This window comes from Hyaena hyaena, unplaced genomic scaffold, assembly GCF_003009895.1.
Source record: "Hyaena hyaena isolate Hyena2069 unplaced genomic scaffold, ASM300989v1 scaffold_805, whole genome shotgun sequence".
NCBI lineage: Eukaryota > Metazoa > Chordata > Mammalia > Carnivora > Hyaenidae > Hyaena > Hyaena hyaena.
The window spans coordinates 344,996-365,926 of NW_024081439.1; positions in this window are offsets into that span (position 1 = coordinate 344,996).

The following is a 20,931-nucleotide window of genomic DNA, read 5'->3' on the forward strand; positions in this document are numbered from 1 at the left end:
AAATAAGCCTATTTGAGAGAAAAGGAGAAAGCAAATAGTAAAGAAAATTTCCAAACTGCACACTTCCAAATTATGCCATTCGTTTCCTCAGTAAAAACTTGAGACAACAATAATAATGAGTGTAAAATTCTTATTTTTAACTGGATTGTCAATCTCTACCTGACTCAGAGAGCAGAAGGCTGGAACACTCGGCCAACTATAGTCAAGGAACTTAACCTCTCCAAGTCTCAGCTTCCTCATCTGTAAAATGAAAACAATAGAATGTTTTCTTGATGTACATTCATTTTTGAGAGAGAGAGACAGGGAAAGAGGGAGACAGAGGATCTGAGGCAGGCTCCATGCTGACGGCAGAGAACCCAATGTGGGGCTCAAATTCATGAACTGTGAGATCATGACTTAAGTCAACATTGGATGCTTAACCAACTGAGTCACCCATGTGCCCCAGAAAATAGTAGCATATTTTTAATAGACTGCTATGGGACTGCCAGGTACTATACATAAATACCTGTAATAGTCCTTGGAACATAGTAGGATCTCAGTAAATGATAGCAAGAATCATTATTATCACTGCCGTCATTATTTGCCTGACATATCCTATGTCCTGTTAGCTACCTTCCAATTGTGTACCAATAGTTCTACTTTGATGCAGGTTTCAAGCACAAGAGTAATTCTACTACCTCAAGGGTAAGTCATCTTCTTTTCTTATCAATTTCAACAGCAAAATCATAGGCACAGGAAGTGTCATACTCAGCCCAAACCAGGGTCCATCCACTCAAGTAGTCCTTCTCCAAAAAACACTATTAACAAATTGTTAGTAACAGTGTTAATTGTTGCCATTTATTGAGCCCTCAGTGTATACAAGGCTTACTCAGGACTTTTTATGGATTGTTTCACTTAATTCTTACCAAACCCCTACAAAGTTGGTCGTTTTATCTGCATTTTCCAGATCAAGGATGGAGATGCAGTGGGGAGTTGCTTGAGAAGAATGTATTACCTTGCTCAAAGCTGACACTGCTAGTCCCTCTTATGAGAAAGTTTTATGCTCTAAAAAAGTATTTAAGGTCTAGTTCTCTTCTGAAAAATCATACCACTTTTTGAAATTTAGAGAAGAAGGGAATTTGTGTGTTTTAGTACAAAACCATCATTATCATTTGAGAAAGTTGGGACCTGAAGTGTTCTATCACTTAAACAGTAAAATCCCTGGGTTTGGAGCCCAGGATATATATGTTTCAAAGTTCCCCAAAGTGATATTGATGATTTTTGGAAACCACTGCTCATCCTAAATCCCATTTATAGTTCTCACATACATGAATTCTTTACATTCTTTCTTGATCAATTTTTATTTCATTCCAGGGCTTTCCCAGAGAATACTGAATCCCCCAAATTAATTATTAGATAACTGAAATTATAAGTCATAATTTTAAAAATTTGCTTGAAATTTATTTAGACTTCATTTCTTTTTTTTTAATGTTTTATTTATTTTTGAGAGAGTGAGAGAGACAGCATGAGCAGGAGAGGATCAGAGAGAGAGGGAGACATAGAATTCAAAGATAAGCTCCAGGCTCTGAACTATCTGTCAGCACAGAGCCCAACACAGGGCTCGAACCCACAAACCGTGAGATCATGACCTGAGCCGAAGTCAGAGGCTTAACCGACTGAGTCACCCAGGCGCCCCTATTTAGACTTAGTTTCAAATGGTGGCTTTTCTTTACAGTATTTCTAGCTTTATAAAGATTTATTTACCCACCACATTCTTGTCTTCAAGTTCCTCTTCAGAAGCGAAATCTTAACACTCTTATTACACATAATTTCCTGCCATCTCATGTCTTCACCCATGTTAGTTACTTTTCTCTGACACGTCTTCAGTTTTGTAGATTATATATTAATGACCCCCAATGAATCACAGCTCCCAATATCCAGACTTGTGTTAGTTCCCTCCTATGTTGCCTCTAGACTTGGCCATGACTTGCTTTGGCCAGTAAGACATGAGCAAACATGGAGACAAGAGCAGTGTAGTAAATAAAACTTGGGTTTTGGGGTCAGCAAGACCCAAGTTCAGTTCATAGGTCTGCAACATGTTAGCTGAGATAGTGAAAAAATTATTTGATTCCTCTGGTCTCTATTTTGAGAAGGAGGTTGCAGAGGTAGAATGGAACTTAGGTTTGAGTCCTTGTTCTGTTAATGTGGACTTGTGCAAATCAGGCTCTCTGATTTCACATTCCTTATCAGTAAAATGGATATAATAAAACTTACCCTATAAGTGTTAATATTATTCAATTAGCACCTCATGGGCAGTAGGCACTCAAGAGATTGCAATACTTGTTAAATGATTCTTTCCTACTAATCCTCATTCTGTTTTTAAAATTTTTTTTAAATGTTTTATTTATTTCTAGGAGAGAGAGAGAGAGACAGCGTGAGCAGGGAAGGGTCAGAGAGAGAGGGAGTCACAGACTGAAACAGGCTCCAGGCTCAGAGCTGGCAGTCAGCACAGAGCCCGACACGGGGCTCAAACCCACGAACCGAGAGATCATGACCTAAGCGAAAGTCGGACGCTTAACCGACTAAGCCACCCAGGCGCCCCTCTGTTTTTTAAAGAGAACAAAATGTTCACAAATAAATATAATCAACTAAAATTTTCAATGGCTTGTGACAGTGTTCATTGCATTTATGTATTATAGCTTGATTCAGCATGTCTTTCATAAATGATAAACACGTTGTTTTCACTGCATAGAAATGAGACCATTTTTAAGAACACACAAAATAAAATTTTCACATTTCCTACCACCTTAAGTCTTTTTCTTAATGTTTATTTATTTTTGAAGGACAGAGACAGAGCGTGTGCAGGTGAGGGGCAGAAGGAGAGGGAGACACAGAATCCAAAGTGGGCTCCAGGCTCTGAGCTGTCAGCACAGAGCCCAACATGAGGCTCACACTCACAAGTTGTGAGATCATAACCTGAGCCGAAGTCAGATGCTCAACTCACTGAGCCACCCAGATGTCCCTCCTACCATCTTAAGTTAATAATCATTAATACTTTGGTGCCTACACATTCAGATGTTTTTCCGAAAACCTGAAACAGTAATGCTTTATAAATTTGCCTTTCTTCACTTGAAAACATGGTGAATGTCTTTACATGTCTATAAATATATTCCCAAGACATCTTTATTAATGGCTGGTGCATATTCTATTGTATGGTTATAATATAATTTATTTAACCAATCCTGATGTTCATATTAAAAAGTAGCTGCATTTTGTTTATTTGCCATAAACAAATCAAGTCAATCATCAGTCTTCAACAGAAGATTTCATGTTGACTTTAATAAAAAAAATCTTCAATTTATAGATGTCATATTGGAAGCTAAAATTATGGACTTAGTCATTAAATATACATTTGGCTTGTACCTTACCAGTACCCAAGTCCCTGGCTGGGAATGCTTGCTGACTAGAGAAGTATATCAATACAGTTGTGCTAATGGCCCTCCTATTGCTCTGGAAAACAAATAACCTATCTCTGTCCCAGACAGAGGCACTGCTGGAACTATGAGGAAACTAAGTCTATTTTTCCCTTCCCAAGGACTTGGGAAAACACAGAAAAACATATTTTCCAAAGCCAAAGTATAGCCTGGAGGCAAGCAGAACTGGATTGAAGGGGAGGAAGGCTGGTATTCTGAAGCAACTTGACCCAAGCCAAGACAAAGTTGGAGGAAATGCTACGTGGCCTTCTGTCCAACCCCTGCCTTGAGAGAGGAGCAAGTGACGAAGCAAGTGACCTACAGAGCCAGCCTGATGATGAACATCTGTTTTTATAATAAACCTCTACTTCAAGCCTGACTAAATCATGAAGGCTCCCTAACAATTCTTCAGTGATAAAACCAAAAATAAGAGGACAATACGTCTCAGCAGTGTACAGAAATGAGATTTAGAGCGCAGCACCAATAACACACCAGACACTCATTGACTCGCTGTGGGTCAGGCACTCTACTTACCGCTTCACGCACATAGATCTCATTTGGCTTCCGCAACAACCCAGGAAGTAGGGACCAATATTATCATTTTTCGGGAGAAGAAACTGAAGCTCAAAAAGGTTAGTGGCTTGTCTTAGCTGTCACAGGAGCCAGAGATAGCTGGAAGTCTGGTGCCTGGGTTGATGTGCATACTCTCCACTAGCCTGACTTTCCAGAGCATGAGCCCTTCTTCTCCAAGATAAGGCTTCCGTTTCACCTTGATCCCTCAATGGGATTACTGTGTATTTCAACCTCACTCTTTCCTGGAGGCACAGTACATATTGTTCAAAATTGCCTATGTGTGGGGCACTTGGGTGGCTCAGATGGTTGAGTGTCTGACTTCTGCTCAGGTCATGATCTTATGGTCGATATAGCCCAACATGGGGCTCTGTGCTGACAGCTCAGAGCCTGGAGCCTGCTTTGGATTCTGTGTCTCCCTCTCTCTCTCTCTATCTGCCCCTCCTCTGCGTATGCTCTGTCTCTCTCTGTCTTAAAAATAAACATTAAAAAATTTTTAATTACCTATGTATGCTAAACCAACACCATATGCATATTTGTTCTATCATATCCCAAGATTTCATCTAGAAAGATCTTTGTTCCTGAAGATCAGTATCTTTATTTGAAGGGAGCTTTAGCAATAATAATATAATAGCAAATCCTGGAAAATATTAGGGCAAATTCTGTCCTGCATAATGTGCATGTATTCATTCTTTCATTCATTCAGAAGATATTTATTGCAGTATAATTTAGAGGTCAGGAGTGCAGGCTCCAAACCACACTACTTGCATTGGAATATTAGCACTACCCTTTCCTATTTGGATGGTCTTACACAGTTGGCAGGGTCCACACACACAAGGGAATAATTATATGAAGGCTTCAAGTCAGTTGCCTAAACTTGCCTAAATTGCCAAACATCACATCTCTAGTTGCCTGGGGGCAGTTCAATTCTTCACTTGAGTTCACTCATGTCTTTCATGTTGAGTTTGCATGAGGATAAATGAAAATTAGGCATATGTGAAATGATGATCATCAGTATCGGAAACAGAATTTGGAATGGAATGCTGTTCACTTTATCCATTCACCTCATGCAAACACATCATCCTTTTTAACAGTTCAGAACTTCAGCAGGGAGAGGATCTGTAATGCTGCTAAGAAGAAATGGTCTGCCATCCGTAGAACCCTGGCTCTCAAGGCAAGTATGAGATTTCTCCTTTTGGTGATTTCCTCGCTTATCAGATATCAAGTTGAAGGGACCTTTGTAGACCTACGTTAAACCCCCCTCCCTTAACTATGGTTTTATAACTATGAAAGCTTAATTAGCATGTAGAGATACTTGTTTTATGTTTTCTGTATCAGGGGACTATACATGTAGATGAACTCTGTCCAATAGAAATAAAATGGGAGCCACATAGGGTAATTAAAAAATTTCCAACAACCATGTTGAAAAAAGTAAGAAGAAACAGGTAAAATTCACTTTAATATTGTATTTTATTTAACTCCATATATCTCCAATATTATAATTCCATTTTGTAATTAATATAAAAATTATTAATAGGGTATTTTACATTTTTTTATATTAAAATCTCAATTCTGACTAGCCATCTTTCAGGTGGCCAGCCACATGTGGATAATGGCTATCTTGTCGGGCTGTATAGGTCTAGATCATCAGAAAGGGGATGCAAATCATTAAGAGTAAGGTTAAAATAAAGTGCCTTCTGAAGTCAAACCAATTTCATTTGACTCAAACCCGGTTAGTTTGTACTGAGAATCTTAACTATACACTTACAAAGGTTCTATGTAAATAGGAATCTACTCTCAGCTGATGGAGCCAAACTGTAATGAAGGTTTTTTCACAAGGTCCAAGGTTGAGGATATTTCTGTAGATCACAAAACTTTTCAGTATTTTTGTACTATAAATAACAATTGTTCCATAAAAAGTTAAAATTGAGTAACAAGGATTAATAGTAGAATAGTATGTTCAGGTCTGCTTGCTCCTGTATAAAAATAATTTGCCAAGCAAAAACCTTTATTATAGATATCTATTAATTGTACAATTCTATTTATAGAAAGTTATCTTAAGGGAAAAATTTAAGATGTATAAAATTATTTGTCTACAGGGAAGTTTACTTCATCACTGTGTATAAGAAAATGAAATTGTAAGCAATATAAATGCCCAATAGTATGAGATTGGCTACATAAATGTGACACAATATAATGTTATTCAAATTTTTAATGTTATTTTTTAGATAATACTGACTACAGAGACATTTTTATATTTTAGTAATAAAATGGATTATTTTGTAAGTAGGTTACTGTTTTTAAAAAGTATAAACATGTATATACATAAGCATAAAAAACGGAAAGAATATTCACTGTGATGTTAATGGCTGCGTGTGGCAGAATTACAACTAGTTTTTTTTTTGCATATTTTCATTTTCTAATTTTTCTGCAATAAATTCCTATTCTCTATAAAACAAAATCAGTAAATTTTTAACATAGATACATTTATCTATTGATTATCTCTTTAAAACAATCTCTCTTGGCCTGAGAAACCCAAATGTATTTTATCAAGGAGGAAACTAGCACAGGATTTAGAAGAAATGCCTATAAAATTCTAGTAACTCAGTTTTTAGTAGAAAGTACTCTCTCTAGACTCAAGGATGTCAGGAATCTACACCCACAAGTCAGAAGAAATTTACAATAACAAATCTAGTGTGGGGAAAAAGATCATTTCATGGGACCTCACTTAATTACAATCAATTTTGCTGAAAAAGTTAAAGGAAGATCTGAGATCTTCATCATTTGGACCTATCTTGGATTCTAAAGCAAAGAGAAACAAGATTTTTTAATATTATTTGGTAACATGTTACAGACTATGGATGCCAATAATGAGAATTGTTGCCCTCTGCAACATACATGCTTCCTTAATGTACAAAGTCACAGGGGGTTTCTCCTGAAATACTCATCTTAATTTGACAGTTTGTTGGGTTTCTGGGTTTTCCCCTTCTTTTCTCTAATAAGCCAAAGCCTAAAGAAAAAGATCCATGTTTACCTAAATGTGAAAGAAAAGCAATAATCTGTTGATTTTGAATGGGAAGGAAAGGACTTCTCTGTCAAATCACCAAAATGAAAAGTTCTACATCTACAGGGGGAAGGAAATCACCATTACAATTCCAAACACACTTGCATCATTCATTACACTGAGTATTACTCACTGAATACTTTCATCTCTCCAAGCTGAAAGAAGTGGATGCTGGCTCATTCACAACTACACCACAAGTGAAGGTATTGGCCATTTCTCCTCAAGTGAAACATGAAAGTATTATAATGACCCAATGATGCCACCTTAGATACTTACTCAGTAGTCATGAGAACATGTATGCAAAAAAGAATTACAAAAGAAAGTTCATAGCTTGAGAAATATCGTAAACAACTAGAAACAACCCAAACCTCCATCAACAGGTGACTGGATGATCATACAATGGAATATTATGGCAGTAAAAACCAGCAAACTGGCAAGTGCAAAAACTCAAGTAAATATAAAAAAAATAATGTGATAAGCAAAAGAAGCTGTATGGTTACATCCACATGATGTTGTAAAACAAGCAAAACTAAGTTGTGGAGACAGAATTCAAAATGGTTCGGCCCCAGTGGGAAGCGGACTGGAAGAAGAGCAAGCGCAAGTCTGAGGGCTAATTGCCTGTTTGCGATGGTGCTTATATGGGTGTATACTTGAGTCAAATCTCGTTGAACTGAGTGCTAAAAACTGCAGCCTATCCAAAAACAAAAGCAAAAACAAAAAAAGACAAACGAAACAAAAACAAAAAAACCCCACATAAATTCAAAATTAAATAAAAACGTTTAAAAGGAATAAAAGTAAAATGATCACCTTTATTCAGACACCAATCACTCCATGTTCTGGGTGACAGCATTCTGTCTCTTTAACCTATTTTACAGACATTTTAACTGCTCCCCCCCAAGTCATGCTAAGGATGAACAACGAATGGTCTCTTGATGACCATTTTCACTAAACAGCTAATATTAACTGAAAGTATGGATGGAGATGCATAGGCCACTCACACTTCTCTGTCATTTCTACAATAGTTTTTTTTTCTTTGCAGGCATTCAATGATGACAAATGATTTTCCAAAGGGTAAACAATTAGTATATGAGATTCAGCACGTTAAGCAGACTTCATGGTCTCTTTATTAATCTTGAATTTGACAATTTCTGGAAATTTTGAACCAATGGGTTTCTGGTTACTTTCCAATGACATTTAACAGTTAGACTTAAAAATACAGAAGGAAGCATTATAAGTTTTATCCAAAATGATTATGGCCATCATTTGAATAAAATACAGATTTTGCAAGCTGTAAAGCATATCATTACTACACACTGGCCTAAGTAAGGTTTGGTTCACAAACTACAGAGCTCGAACCAAGTCATTAAATCTATCTAAAAGGGCCTCATTTGAGAAGCAATAAAATTTTTAATCATTTTATTATTAAAAGAGTGTTTAATATGTAGCTAATTAAATGCCAAAGGCAGGTTATCTGAGTTTAACCTTCAAAAAGAAAATGATGTATCAAAGTCTGCCTCTGGCATCATGGGATAGAAATGTCATCCTCATAATCATTGCGTGACAACTAGCTGGTGGCCTTTTCTAGAGCTATAGTTAAATTACCTGATTAAATTAATAGCCATTTAGATGTTTTAGGAACTGCACAGACCTATACTAAATGAAAATTAGGTCCATTACATTTTCTGAGTGGGCTAGATAGACCCTAAAATAAAACACGTATGCCATTGCCCACATTACTTAGATTAGGCAATTAAAAGCTCTTTCTAAAAAGCGACTAATTCCCTATAATGTAGAGACAACTGGATTTACACTAATGACCAGAGGTAAGTTATTTTCTTCTTATTTCTCCCCATCCTCAGACAAATTCTCTATATTTGTTGATCATAAAATAAAAGATTAAAACTTCAACATATCACCTAAATAGGTAGCTAGAGAAAACTATTTGTTATGATATTTCTAGAAGACAATGAACAGTGATTCTAAGAAAGTAAAACAGCAAATTAGAAAATAGAGTAGAAAATCATCCTAATTGGGAATTTACCAAAGCATCACTGAAGCTTCCTAGGAAATAGCCTTCAAACTGTTCAATCTCAAATACCTGGAATGAATACAAAAGGAACTCACGCATTTTTCCTTTCTTATGAAATCCAGGTAATCACATAAACATATCAGGAAAATGCAAACAGTATATTACACTATTAACTGTTTTAGGAAGCAAACTGTTACTTGTTTCTTATTCCTCCAGCTGCAAATGAATATATAGATTTAGTGTAAGTTTTAAGAACAGAAGGTTTGGTCACTGCTATGTCCATCCCAAGTACCTAGAATAGTGTCTAATACATAATAAATATTCAACAAATATTTATTGAATTGAAGGCAAGGCTGAATTTTTTTTCTGTTTTAATTAATAATATTTATTTGAAAGTCATATTGGAATGTCAAAATCTTTTATTTTGATAGCATTTTATAAAATTAAATATTTGGTAAGGAACTTTTAGTCCAGTGCCATTTTGTATACAACTATGTAATAAATGAACTGTCATCAGTGTGGGGGCTTCCTTTATTTATAATTAAGATTTTGTTTAACTTCATTTCTTCTTCCTTCATTTCATACTTAGCAAGGATATAAAGTTCTATCTTATCCATGAGCTTTCAGGGGGTTCAAGACAAATACAAGCTCTTAAGAATACTTATTCTCAGAATCCTCCCCATGGCTCCAAAATTTAGATCCACTGTAAGTTCTGGTGTTATTTAAAGACATATTCTACCTATAACATGTTCACGGTATTTCTAACATTAAACAGAAAGAACCAAAGCATCATTGATAAGAATGTGTAGACAAACCGCTTTTTGGAAATCCACACTTACGACATAACCTGGTTTGATGTGTGTCAATCTTTATTCATTGAATCAACATTAACTGGGGTTTTATGGCATGTCTGCATTGCACTTAACTGTAGAAATACAAAGATTAATAAAACAAGCACAGTCTTAATTCTAGTGTAAGTGAATATTCATGTGTAAATAAATATGGAAGAACATGTATATGAGCAGTACTGATAATATGCACAAAGCACTATAGTTACGGTGAGGCAAAAATGCTGAATTGAACTGCCTTGTGGACAGCTGGGGCAAGTTGGGAAAGAAGTTATAAAAGAGATTTTCTGAATTGTCATAGGACAAAATAATCCAGAAGGAAGGTGTTACATGAGGGCGTCAGATCTAAAAAACACCATCAAAATTATGAGTAAGAAACTAGATAAAATTTAGTGTAGACTAATGTCAGAATCTGATTTAATAGATTGAACTTTTAGAGAGTTTTTACTCATATTAAAAAAAAAAAAAAAAGATTCCATCCAAGCACTGTGTGATTTTTCAAAGTTATCATGGAAAAAAATATCTTACAAAGGAACACCATGGAACAATTCCATAATAGAGAAGACAAAGGAATGTTATATTTATAGGAATACACAAATAAAAATTTAAGACTTTCAGGACACCATGGGCTTTGGAATGTGTTTTGTTGATGGCATGCAATGTCCCACTGACCCCAAGGCCAATGTGTCCTGGGAAAAGAGCTGTGAAGGAGAAGACCCAAAGTTTGTGAAGATCTCAGTTCATGGCAATATAAGGAGGAAAGAGGTAGACCGTACAACCACATCGAGTACGTGAAGGACCGTAGAAAAAAGAGGGGAACAGCATATCCAGGTCACCATAGCAGAGCTCCATAACAGAACATATTGGAAAATGAAGCTTCAAAAATGGTTTTAAATTTTATTTTCAGCCTATGCCTTTCTTGTTCTAGTTATCTTGCATATCAAGAGGTTTTCTGTTTGACATACAATAATATTGACAGGAAAATTCCTTTATGCATGCATAGAAGTCTGTCTCAGCCTAGATCCATTTTGAATGTCACTGGAGCTATTGAGAATAGTTTTTAAGATACGTAATTGATTATGTACATCTCCAAGGACATCTTGGAGTTAAATTCATTATAAGGGCTAGAGAAATATTTAGTCTATTCATCCCACACACACAATATTTCTACTTTACATAAGACATAGTATTGAAACATTGCAGGTGATAGTAATAACCATTACCTCCTATCCACCTGCTATGTGCTCTGTAAAGTTTCCTACCCTCCACACTATTGACACTTGGGCCAGATAATTCTTTGTTGTGAGGATTGTTTTATGCATTATAGGTTATCTAGCAGCACCCTTTACCTCTTCTCTAGTTGTATAACTCAAAAATGTCACTACCCTTTGCCAAATGACCCTTGGTGGAAGGGAGTTAGTAGGAGAACACAAAATGACCTCCAGATGAGAACCACTGGTATAATGGCAATTTATTGGTTACCTATTTATTCTCATAAAAATCCTGCATGGTAGGCATTATTATGCCTATTTTAAAAATGGGAAGGCTAAGATTTATAGAAGGATTTATGCCTGGTCTTTTAACCGCATCTTTTTTCTGCTATATTATCTATCTTATCTCTAGTATATGGAGATGCTATACTGTACTACTATATTATATTATATTATATTGTATTGTATTATATTATATTATATTATATTATATTATATTATATTATACTATACTATACTATATTATATTATCTCTACCTCTAAGGAATTCGTACTTTGAATTTTCTAAAGGTTTAACATTTATTCCTGAAGCATCCTTATGATATAATTCTAGAATTATCATAGACCATACAACCACATCGAGTGGGTGAAAGACAGTGGGTCAAGACTTTCTTTTGGGGTTGCTCTGCCCTACTAAGCCTACTCTTAGTCTACTGTTCTATTCTGTTATAGCCTCAGGACTATGTTTGGATGGCAAATAAAGACATTATAACCTTTGAGTGACTTTGATTATTGGTTGCTTTTCAGGAGAAAGGGTGTCTTGTGTGTGCTGTATGGGGGAAAGAGGAGGAATTCAAATAAATCTTTGTAATGTATAAAAAACATTGTTTTGTGCCCCTACTGAATAGTAAGCTTTCTCTAATCTTATAATTGTGAATCAGTTTGCATATTTGTGAATCTGGCAAAAGATTGAGGGATTCTCAATGATTTTACAAATGGATTAGCATGGGAAATGATGGAAGAATTGTTATCTCTTTTTCCTTTTGTAGCCTGCTTCCTCATATCATGCTCTAAATCGCCTTTGAAAAGTTCTAGCTGCCTGCTTAATAGAAGAGTTTCTTCCCTATATTCACCAAAGGCAACAGTTTGGTTTTACATCATATACTTTTTTACCTGATTACCGAGCACAGAAATCAAGGCTCAAAAATTTCTGTTGAATGAATAAATGAATGAATGAATGAACTAATATCAAATGAATGAGTAATTGACATTTTCTTGAATTCTGACTACAAAAAAAGATGTTTCACTGATATTGGTTGTGTTGATTCATCTGAAGAATGGAATAGAGTATCAGAGATGATCATTTCTTCAATTTCTAAAACTTCACCCCCCTCTCCCCCACCATCCCCAATTTATGTGTGTGGAGGGGGGAATTGTGAGGGAGAAGGTAGTATCAATTCTTTTTAAAGGAAAAATAGGTATTTGGGAAGTTTGGGCTGTCACACTTAAAATATCCATTTTGTGGATAGAATATAAAGAATATAAAGAAAGAGGGAACTATTACTTTTTATCTGCTCTTCTAAAATAAAAGAAGTCTGAAGTTTACTTCTTGATGTTATAATATGGCTTTTTAATCTGTAAAAATCAACCATATCTATTATAATCCAATTTTCAAAAGACTGTATACAAATTATCAAAATGAATAGCAAATTAAATAGGAAAAAACAGTTATTTGGTACAATATGACAAAACAGAACAAATAAAACTTCCCTCTGCAACTGACTATGTTGACCAAGAATTTTGAATTTCTTATAATTATGAAATGTTAGCATTAGTGTTAGTATTTAATGTGCTGGCATTTCCCTTCTTCCTTCTACAAATATATTATGATTTAAAAATTATAGAATGCCATATTTTTGGAGCTGAAAGTGGCCCAGAATTATCCATTCCAAACTATATCCACTTCTTTAAAACAAAACAAAACAAAAAAAACAACAGTTGAAGAAACAAACATTGAAACCCAAGTAAAGCAGTTACGTTCTACCTGATCTGCATTCTTTTTCCAACTAAATAGAAATTTAATTGAAATTTTAAAGTTTTAATTTGTAGCATTATCCTAGTATTATCAGAATTCTAGGAAACATTCTTCTCCTAAATTTGTCACTCAAACAACATGGGTTGAGATTTCTGCCAATTAAGGTAGGAGGTTTGGGTTAACTTCTTAGCCCTTCTTTGCTTCAGTTTACTCTCCTAGCAAATATGTGCTTCAGTTATGATGCTCTGAAATTCCTTCTAGCATTACTTCTTTAATTCTGGCTCTTATTAAATTTTCTTTCTACAAAAAGCAAGCTTCTTTTCTTAACCTCAAGATGAGTAAGGGTTAAAGTCTATTTTAAGTGTTTATTTTGGAAGGGTTTTTTTTTTTGTCCATTGTACTGCTATTTGATTATCTGAGAGAAAGTTCTATGACTACCTCTCTTTAAAATGACTTTTGAAGTGGAGAATTCAAATCCATAATGAACACCAGGAATGGAAGAGTTGCATAGACTAAAAGGAACATGTCATGACCATCAAAGGAGACATGATGGTAGTAAATTTCCCAGGGAAGACACCACAAACAGCAAATATATCTTTGTCACCCATTCTGTGCCCAGTTCTCATTTCCTTTTACTTGATCTCGTTAGTGATCACATCAGCATCTGGACTTTGAAATACCTGTGTGTCCTTATTTCATTTAACAAAATCTCTCTTCTAAGATCTAGAGCTACACTGACAATAACTTCCACACATTTGTCCCATGGGCACCTCAAATAGAGCAAGTCTCAGACTCTCCTTTTCACCCACCTCCTAACTGCAATTTCTTCCAACACTTCCCACCCATGTGGAGAGTGGCTGCTCTCAGTCTTGTAATGCAGCACAGCTGGAAGACCCTGAGGGCAGATGACGGACAATGGGACTTGAAAAGAGGAGATGAACACAGAAGATGGAGAAAGAAAAGATGAGAAAACAAGCAAAAGAGTGTTACAATTGTCCAGGCATGACAGGATAAAGGTTTGGAATGGGGAACATGCATGACCATTTTGTAACCAAATGAATGAATGAATGAATGATGAATGAATGAATGAATGAATGACTAAATGACTTTGTGTGCAGTTTGTCGGTGTGGTTTATCAAGAAAAATAATAGGGCTGGGGTACCTGGGTTCCTTAGTCAGTTGAGCGAGTGTCTGACCCTTCATTTTGGGTGAGGTCATGATCTTAGGGTCGTGGTACTAAGCTCCGCTTTGAGCTCCACGCTAAGCGTACAGCCTGCTTGAGATTCTCTTTATCTCTCCCCCTCTTTCCCGCTCATGTTCTCTCTCTCTCTGTGTAAAATAAAATTAAATAAATAAATAAATTCTTTAGAAAATAAAAATAATAGGGCAAAGAAAACACATTGAAAGGAATAGCATTGATGCATTAGCTCTTAACTCATTTAAAACACATGGTATCACCAATTTTTATTTTTTGTTAAGAAGTCATAGAAAGAAAAAAAGTTCACTTTTATTAAAAGGATAGAGGGAACGTAAAGTCTGAAAATTGTGACCATTTTCAAACAAATTGTGGCTTGGCTCAGTGTGGTTTGGAGCAAGGAAAGTCAAGTACTGCTCTTTCCGTGTGGACTCCACTCTGAGTCATGATTTGAAAAAGTCAGCAACTTACTCTTCAGTATGTGGCTCTTGAGAAAGTCTTTAGTAGGCTTGGCCTATCACACTCAGTTCCTTTTCCTATATCAAAGCATGTGGCGACGTGTCCAAAGATGGAATGTCGACACATTGATAATTTTCTAGAGAATTAAACATATTTCTGTGCCAGTTGATTAGGATAGATGAAGTTTAAATTGCATCTTATGCTTAGCTATTAAAATATGTCAGAAATATAAATTCCCCTTTAAAGCTGTTCTCCTATTCCTTTGAAAATAAAATGTTGCGGTGCCTGGGTGGCTCAGTCAGTTAAACGACTGACTGGCTCAGGTCATGATCTCATGGTGTGTATGTTCAAACCCCACCTCTGGCTCTGTGCTGACAGCTCAGAGCCTGGCGCTTGCTTCAGAGTCTGTGTCTCCTCTCTCTGTCCTCCCCCCACCCCCACTCACACTCTGTCTCTCTTGCAAAAATAAATAAACATTAATTTTTTTAAAAGAAAAGAAAATATTAAAATTTTAATGCAGATAAAAGATAAGGTTGTCAGAAGAGTGTCTTGTTCCAGATCATATCATAGCTAAAAACCATCTGTCACAAGCCTTAAAACTTCTTATATGATAGGAGTACCTGTGTCGTTCAGTCAGTTAAGCTCTTGATTTTGGCTCAGGTAGAGATCAACCCTCCTGGGGCTCTGTGCTGACAGCTTGGAAACTTCTTGGGACTCTCTCTCTCCCTCCTTCTACCCCTCCCCTGCTCATTCTCTCTCTCTCTCTCTCTCTCTCTCTCTCAAAAATAAATAAACTTAAAAAAGACTTACATGATTAATAAATTCGGAGATCTTTCAAGGCAATCTCTCAAATACTATGTTACGCAGCAAGTCAACAGTGGTGGGACCAGAATCCAGTACTGACCCAAATTCTCTCCAACTTTTATGCGTCACAAATGAGGTTTCCCAGACCTTATAAAATCACCAAAAGGTGTCCTGCCCTGGTGTCTCCCATATAAAATAGTTGCTGAGGTCAATAAGGGTTCTGTGTCTACAGCGATCTCAGAGATGGCTTAAAGTTTTATTCCATCAGGAAAAACAACAGAAGAAATACATGTTCATTAATCTGATGTGGGTTCCTTTGATCTACTTTTAGAAGGAAAAAAAGGAGAATAAAAATATATGTTCTTTCTGTGATTTTTCTCATAGACATTTCCCTTTTTATTTCTCAGGCAAAGTAGGCTGCCATCTGAATGGGAATATAAGGCGCCATGACCTTTTTCACCCACCCGTGATGCAGAGTCAGTTTTCCACCATTTAGAATTTAGTGCATCTTTGGTGAAGCCTGACAGGTACATGGAGGGTCGGTGGAGGAGGTTGGAGGAAGGTAAGAAGGCTAAGAAAGCAACCACATAATTTATAATCTTCATGCCCGTAAGAGCACAGCAAGCAGGTAAGGTCAAGCACGCTGTCACAGGGGACCAGCCAGGCCTCCGGAAGCTACAGGATCTCATTTCATTATCCCATGACCTGCATCGCAGTGCACAGACATCTCACTCTAGGACCATAGCTAATCTACTGTGACAGAATGGGACAACAAGAGCAAAATTGTGCACCTTCACTTCCCAGGAACAGGGCAGTTGAATAAACCACAGAACCAGCATTGCCTGGGGGCCAGCATTCTTTTGGAGAACAGCCACAATGAGTTAGAATCTGTAGAACTTAGGATCAAACTCTGACCACAATACTGCATAGCTGTTAAAGGCATTGGCTCTGGGTTCAAATTCTGCCATCCGTGAGCTCCATAACCTTCACTTTTACATGTGTAATTTCAGCTTCTGTAATTACAACTTGGTGATCAGAATAGAGCCAAAAGCTTAGGATTGTCAAGAGAAATAAAAAAGATCAATCCATGTAAACTGCATAGCACAGGACATAGTCTACAGTAAGCATGCACTAAATACTAGCCTTTAGGATTGTGATAGATACTTCCTCGGTGGGCCTTTGATATGTCCACCTATTTCTTTAGGTTTTTGGCTGTTCATCTTTAGCTACTGAAGAGATTCTCTTCAATTTCTATAGATTGGCCTGATCAACTTGGCAAGTCACAACAATGAAAAACTCACATCTTGACCAGTACCATCACAATTATCTGAATAACTGAGGAAATATTTACAAGTGTGATTCTGAAGCAGAGAGATTAACAAAATGTTCCTAGGGTGCTCCACACAGTCTGCATTTATTGCCTGTAATCAGTTCTCACCCATCTCACCTTGGGATAGTGTAATCACAGTACAGATACAACTAAAGGAAAAGAATTAATCTCATGTGCTGCTTTGCCATTTAGAAAACACAGTATCACAGCAGATCATAAATACTATCTTATAGTGAAAAGTCCCATTAACATTAGAGAATGCTGCAGATTCTGAAACTCCTCATTCAGACTGTCCTTTGTCTCAGGGATTCTTTTCATCACTGGACAGGGAAGTAAAGAAGGTAGCAGTCAACATTCACTCTTTACCTTTTAGATTTGAAAAGAAAATGATCCACAGGGATATTTTTGATCTACAGTGAAATGTAATGCTCTGTTCACGAGATGACATAAATATCCCTATATTGGGGGTGGAGGTGGGAGCCGAGAGGACCCTGCATATTTTTTGCTTGATTCCTCTCTCATCAACTGGAAACATGACAGTGTTAGTAACAAACCTTCTATCCAGTGTATAAAAACCCAGCACTTAGGCATTTTTGAGTGATAATTCAATAGGATTAAATTACACTCATGTGACAGGTCAACCTCACTAATGAGGTACATTTCAGTAAACTGTTGACAGAACTGTCTGGAAGGTTTCTTTAATTTACCAACATGTAAGAACATGGTGAAAGCATTAGTCAACTAGATGAAGATGAATAAGTAGTGAGGTCTAGGGGTATTTTACATTAATATCTGACAACCTGAAAGGGTTTTTGTCACATGCTCTACTTAGCCCAAGGCAGGCACAGAATAACTGGTACCTGTTAGTGTGAATGACTTACTAAAGCAATGAAAGGAATTATCTTAAAGAGGGCTGAGTGGAAAATATGTCAGAGAAATTTCTTTTCCTTCCAGTTAACAGGAAGAGTATTCCTTTCAAAGTGGGTGATGGTCACAATAAAATGAAAAGAATGTTTCAAATCTTTTCAGACAGCTACACCAACACTTTCATTCTTCGAAGACTTTGAGCTTGTCCTTACAGATGAAAACATCTGTCTGTATATATTTCTAGTCAGGTATTGATTGGGAATAATTTAAGGTTATTCTTGTTCAAGTAAATAATTTATTCCAAGCCAAGGAAAGAAAGAAAATATAAGAAGAACAATAAGAAAGAGAGAAGGAAATCTGCTCATTAAGGTATCAGTTGCTTACAGAAAAGCTTTTCTAGCTAAGATTACATTGGCCAATAAGAAGAGGGCCATGTAATCATTTGCATCCTTTGAAAAATATTCTGAAACTATTGTTTCTCTAGCAAACAGCAATATGTCTGAAGAGAAAAAGCAGATTAAATTCAGGTTAATGGATGAACATGGTAACTGGTAAGGGTGCTACAGATTCCAAAACAGATATCTGGGCTCTAAGATCTACCTGTTTCAATAGTTATTCTCTAGGGGTGCCTGGGTGGCTCAGTTGGTTAAGTGTCTGACTTCTGCTCAGGTCATGATCTCACAGTTCTTGAGTTTGAGCCCTACATCAGACTCTGTGCTGACAGCTCAGAGCTAGAAGCCCACCTCAGATTCTGCGTCTCCCTTTCTCTCTGCTTCTCCCCTGCTAGTGCTCTCTCTCTCTGTCTGTCTCTCAAAAATAGATAAATGTTAAAAAAATTTTTAAAAATAGTTATTCTTAATATCTAGTTACACTAAAAATCTTAATTTATAGATGTGTTCTTAAGACCAATTGAGCTATGAAGGAAATGTGGGAGCAAAATGGAAATACTATCTCTATTTATATTATAGAATATAAATTATTCTAACCAACTAAGCATTTTAGAAGGATTAAGAGAAAAAAAGAATTAAGCCAGTAATGACACCTATAACTCTTGAGTATCAAACATATTAGAAGAGACTGTGAGTTCAGCTACTCCATGCCATCAGCCAATCCAGAAAGCACACCTATTTAGCTTTGAAAGTGGAATAAGCTTTATAGTATTTCCTTGCAGCAACTTATATTCCTCATTTCACCTTGATATGGCTCTTGCTCTAATGATTTAGCATTTCCAGAATACACAGTGATTTGTTGGAGGTCCCTGGGAGACAGGTTAGGAGAGAGAAGATGGAAAGATTTAAAGAGTAAGAAACCAAACGTTCACAGCCGTAGCTGGGCCAGCTTGAAGTACACTACCTGAGTGTTAAGAAAGGTGAGGAAATCATTCAGTGTTGTCAATGTGCACACGCACGCGTACGTAAGACTGATTCAAGCTGGACCTTGGAGTAAGAGAGAAATTATGCCAGCAGAAAAAGTCTAAGAGGTCTGAAAACACTGAAAAGTTGTTTGCCAAACAGAAGGAAAGTTTCACAAAAGGGCTACTGCACCAGCAAGGTAAGATTTATTTAGCTGGTCTCAGATACTATTTCTGACTCTCTGAGCATTATTTTTGGTGTCAATAATGATCATAATGACAATAATTACTAATATTTTCTCCATGCTCTGCTATTCACAAAGAACTTTCATCACCTCACTTGTCCCTGTGAGGTAAGTAGGGTCAGTTTTTTTTTTTTTTATAACACCTGACAGGTGAAGAAGTTGACTTCAACAATTGCTCACTCGGGGCACAAAGCTGCCGGAGTAGAAAGAAACTCAGGTCCTCTGACTCCAAATTCAAGTACTTTTTTCATTATGCCAAACTATCCCAAAATATCCATTGGTAAAATATCTGGAGACAAGATTGCAGGCTCTGATGAGGGCTGATACAACCCAACTGGGAATCAAATATCCCAGAGGGCACTTGATCTGAGTATTCATTGTAGAGAATTCTAGAGGAAGGACCCCAGCTGTCTATACCCAGGCTAAGTGTCAGGGAGACAAGCAACTTGGTTCTTTTACTTTCTCCCGGCTATGTAAAAGAGATAGAGAAAGGGGGCAATTTCCAATGTACCAGAGGCCATTCTTTTTGAGCTACTTCATATTATAGAACAATATAAAATTAAAATAAAGACAAACTAGCAACAGAGAAAGAAAATAATTTAGAACAGTTTAGAATTCACATCTATAAAATATTTCAGTAAAAGGTCTTAGTTGAAAATACTAATTTAAACAGTGATACTTTTACATAGAATGTGTACAGTCGTTGCTATATCTACATCTTGGGCCATATCTACATATAATATGGTTCTGGGGTGCCTGGGTGGCTTCATTGGTTGAGCATCCAACTCTTGATTTTGGCTGAGGTCATGATCTCATGGTCATGGGATTGAGCACCAAGTTGGGTTCTGCACTGAGAGTGGAGCCTGGTTGGGATTCTGTCTCTCTCTCCTTCTGCCCCTCTCCCCTGCTTATGCTCATTTGCTCTCGCTCTCTCTTTCTCTCTCTCTGTCTCCTAATAATAATAATAATAATAATAATATGGTTCTAAATGGTTTTAGGTTTAAAGTGTTGCTCTGGCTGTCACTCTGACCAAGTAACACTCAACTGTCAAAGAATAGCTTGTTGTAAACAGTTTTAAAAATTAAAAATAGACAACAAAAGATTGTATAGCATTGACTCAGTTATCTAAGCAATTATTTTGGAAAGCTTCAATAATGCTAATAGGTGATAATAGATTTTTTTGACTGCTTACTATGACTTAGAAACTGTGCACATATAAGCATTATGTAATTTTATCCCCCCATAATTCTGTGGAGGTCAATGCTGTTATTAGCCACACAGAGAAAATGCAAAAAGCCTGCTGAGAGCATAAGTATATTGTCCACTGCACAGCTATCAGTAGCAGAGCCACCCCTTGAAACCAAGTCTGTATTATTCCAGAGTCCAGTCCCTTTACCATGCTGGCTTGACTTGACTTTGGCCAGATCCTGCTTCTCAGTTAACTCTCTTATGTTTTGCTGTATTACTAATT